Below are 4,148 nucleotides of genomic sequence, written 5' to 3' on the forward strand. Positions count from 1 at the left end.
CCAAATACAGTGTTGTTTTCTTATTTCTATTTTCTTTATATATAATGTAATATTGAGTAAGATAATATTCTCAGTCATATGCTGTAAATCTATATAATCAAAGTTAAGTTATGGGGCACTAAAATAATAAAATAATGGGGCACCATTCTTTTATTCTTTTTTCCCACACCTTTTTTTTTTTTTTAAATCTCATCTGTATTTACCTTTTAAAGTAGAATATGACCCCTGAGGCACTATATTTCCCATTTTACAAGCCTTGCTGGGTTACAAGACCTAGGGGAAGTGTAGAGTTTTGTTTCTTGGTCTTTGGGAAAACAAGCCACATGGGGAATTCTGGTTGTTTTTAGCTTGTCTTCTTCAAGACTAGAACATGCAGAATTACTACAGGGATGAATTTAACTTTATGCCATCTTAATTCCTTTTCGCTTTTAAAACATGAAGCAAATCTCAGAATACTTCCAAATTAGTGGACAAATATTTGGTCTACCTAAGGAATCCAGCTTCCTGAACAGCTAAACACTTCAGACCACAAAGTTAATAGGTTACATTTATGTCTTACAACAAACGTTCTACTTAACGCTGTTGAATCAAATCTATAGTCTCACAGTTAACACAAGTAGAAAGGAAATTTTATCTTCCCCTCAGTTTACATGCCACACAGATGTTTTTAAATGTTAACAAAAATAAACAAAAATCCTGGGAAAATAAATTATCCGAGAAGGCAATGAAAGTAAGCATCAACATATAGTTCTGGTGAAGTTTTAGTCTACTTCTTCCATGTGCAATGTGTCATCATCTCCTTCCAGGGGTAGCATCTCTTCAGTTACAGCAGCACTGGTATCATCCACAGTAGGATCATCTTCATCAATACCTAGATGAAGCTTGATCATCCTGTAGATCCTGTTAGCATGTGTCTGGGGATCTTCCAAACTGAAGCCAGAAGACAGGAGTACAGTTTCATACAGCAAGATGACCAGATCCTTCAGACTTGTCATTCTTGTCAGCCTCTGCCTTTTGATGTAGGGTTTCAATAATGGAGTGATCAGGCTTTATTTCCCAGGTGCTTCTCTGCTGCCATGTAACCCATTGTTGAGTTATTTCTGAGGGCTTGAGCTTTCATGATCCTCTCCATGTTTGCTGTCCACCCTTATGTGTTAGTGACAATACAGCATGGAGATGTCACCAATCGGTTTGATACAACACCTTTTCAACCTTTTTCTTCAAAATATCTTTCATAATTTTGCAGACGTTTTCAAATTTTGTCTTTTTCTCTTCCTGTTTCTTTTTCTCCTCTTTATCTTCTGGGAGTTCCAGTCCTTCTTTGGTAACCGACACCAAGGTCTTACCCTCTAATTCCTTCAGCTGTTGCACACAATACTCATCAATGGGCTCAATCATATAGATTACTTCCAAGCCATGCTTTTGGAGATGTTCCACAAAGGCCGAGTTAGCAACTTGGTCCTTGGTCCCACCTGTGATAAAGTAGATGTGCTTCTGGTTTTCCTTCATTCTGGTGGAATAGTCCTTGAGAGAAACCATCTTATCTCCAGAAGCAGATGTGTAGTACCGCAACAGTTCTGAAAGCTTCTTCCAATTTTGAGAAGTCTTCATGAATTCCAAGCTTTATATTTTTGAGAACTGCTCATAAAACTTTTTGTAGTTCTCTTTATCTTCTGCCAGTTCAGTAAATAGTTCTAAACATTTCTTGACCAAATTCTTCCTGATAACTTTCAAAATTTTGCTTTGCTGCAACATTTCATGGAAAATATTTAGAGGAAAATCCTCAGAACCCACCACTCCTCTAATGAAATTCAGATGGGATTAACTCCTCACAGTTATCCATGATGAAAACTCTGTGCACATACAACTTGATGGTGTTCTTTTTCTTTCTGTTTTCAAACAGATCAAAAGGAGCTTGTCTTGGGATAAAAGGAAGGGCCCAGAATTTCAATAGTCTTTCAACAGAAAAATGCTTCACTGCCAAATGTTCTTCCCAATTGTTGGTTAAGCTCTTGTAAAATTCTTCATATTCTTCATTAGTATTGTCATCAGGATTTCTAGTCCAAATAGGCTTTGTTTTATTGAGTTCTTCTTGATCAATGTACTTTTCTCTTCTCTTCTTCTTATTGTCACCATCCTTCTTTTCTTCTTCTTCATCAGAACCAACATCTTCTATTTCAGGCTTGTCTTCAGACTCCTTTTCTTCTTTTTCTTTCTCTTCCTCTTTATCTTCTTTTTCTTCAGATTCATCATCACTGACTTCCTTATCACGTTCCTTCTCCACAAAGAGAGTAATGGGATATCCAATAAACTGAGAATGTTTCTTCACAATCTCCTTTATTCTCTGTTCCTCCAAATACTTGGTTTGGTCTTTTTTCAGGTGTAAGATAACCTTTGTTCCATGGCCCATTGGTTCACCTGTGTCAGTCCTCACTGTGAATGAGCTCCCTGCTGAGGATTCCCAGGCATACTGCTCATCATCACTATGTTTGGTGATCACAGTCACTTTCTCAGCAACCAAATATGCAGAATAAAAACCAACGCCAAACTGGCCAATCATAGAGATATCTGCACCAGCCTGCAAAGCCTCCATGAAGGCTTTGGTACCAGACTTGGCAATAATACCAAGGTTATTGATCAGGTTGGCCTTGGTCATTCGAATTCTGGTATCCACAATAGTGAGGGTTTGATCTTGTTTGGTAGGAATAAGATTAATGTGCAGCTCCTTTCCAGAGTCTAATTTACTAGGGTCCATCAGACTCTCATATCTGATCTTGTCCAGAGCATCTGATGAATTTGAAATCAGCACCCTGAGAAAGATCTCTTTGTTTGAATAGAAAGTATTGAATATCAAGGACATTAACTGGGCAATTTCTGCCTGAAAGGCAAAAGTCTCGACCTCCTCCATTGGTTGGTCTTGGGTCTGGGTTTCCTCAGGCATCTTTGCTGAGTGACCAGTTGCACCACCACACTGAAGCAACTCCATTCTTTTATTCTTATCTCACAGAATGATCACTGAATCTGGGGAGGAAGTAGACTGCTAGGAGCTCATTGGAATTTCAAGGCAATAAATCTAACAATCAATTCAATTGGAACACCATTAAGTAGAAAAACATCATTGTAAGTCATCATTAGGAAACTTAAAATGTTATATTTTCCCTCTGCCAATGGAGCTGTTGGTGCTATTCTGTCATTATGAAGGAAGTATTATTAAATGTTTGGGCACTCACAAATTCATATTCCACCAAAGAGCACATTAAATGCGAAACCTACTCATGAAGGGCAAAGATGATACAGAGAGCAAAAACATTCAGACAAAGGCTTAAAAAATATCAAATAGTAAAGTTTTACCATGAGTGAATTCTGTTTCTTTGATTCTCTTCTATTGTTGTTTGGAAAACTATGAGGCAGAACTCTCTTACCTTCTATTCCCTGCCCAGAACTCACTGTTCCTTCTCCATGGGCACTTATTTCCCAATGTTTGTCCCTCCGTCTCTTTCTGGTCTCGTGCTCTCCATTCTCTTGCCAAAGTAGCCTACAAGTCTTGCAAACATGCCTGTAGGTCATCAGTAAAGGCATTGAACAAATGCCCCACTGCAGTTAGTGTTGTCATAACACTGGTGACATCACAGGAGATACCAGGGCTCTCCAGGATACAATAGAATATTGCATATGTCATTGTGTACAGCCCTTGCCTCCCTGCTAACTATCTCACCCCAAACTGACATAAATTCAAGGTGCCATTTCAAGGAGACTCTCCACGGTCCCTTGAGTACCTCCTCCTTCCAAAGCCAGAGATCTAGCTCTCTGCTCCACTAGAAACTTTTTATCTGTGGGGAGTTGAAGGCTCACTTTCCAAAAATGTCAGGATTAATACTTTTCCTCTTGAAGAGCCACACTCATAAGATGAGATATAAAAGATGCTGAGAATTTACAGGACACGCAGAGGAGGGAGTATGAGTCCCCTAAAGTGAACAATTACCCGGGGAAGATCCTCAGACTGTTACAGTTTGGGGGAGTCAAAACAAAGAAAGTCATATATGTAATATAAATTTCCCCTGGAGCCTCAGCAGAGCTCACTCCAGCCATGAGGATGTTAGTGAAGTTGTGAGGAGCTGTTGACAGGTCTGGCTATAGACATCCGAGCA

The 4,148-nt window shown here is 39.0% G+C and overlaps 1 pseudogene; it reads right to left on the bottom strand.

The window, feature by feature from the left end:
* Positions 1-761: 761 nt before the first annotated feature.
* LOC118576688 lies at positions 762-2,941 on the bottom strand (annotated as a pseudogene).
* Between the last annotated feature and the right edge of the window lie 1,207 nt (positions 2,942-4,148).

The sequence above is a fragment of the Onychomys torridus genome, unplaced genomic scaffold, assembly GCF_903995425.1.
Source record: "Onychomys torridus unplaced genomic scaffold, mOncTor1.1, whole genome shotgun sequence".
Classification (NCBI taxonomy): domain Eukaryota; kingdom Metazoa; phylum Chordata; class Mammalia; order Rodentia; family Cricetidae; genus Onychomys; species Onychomys torridus.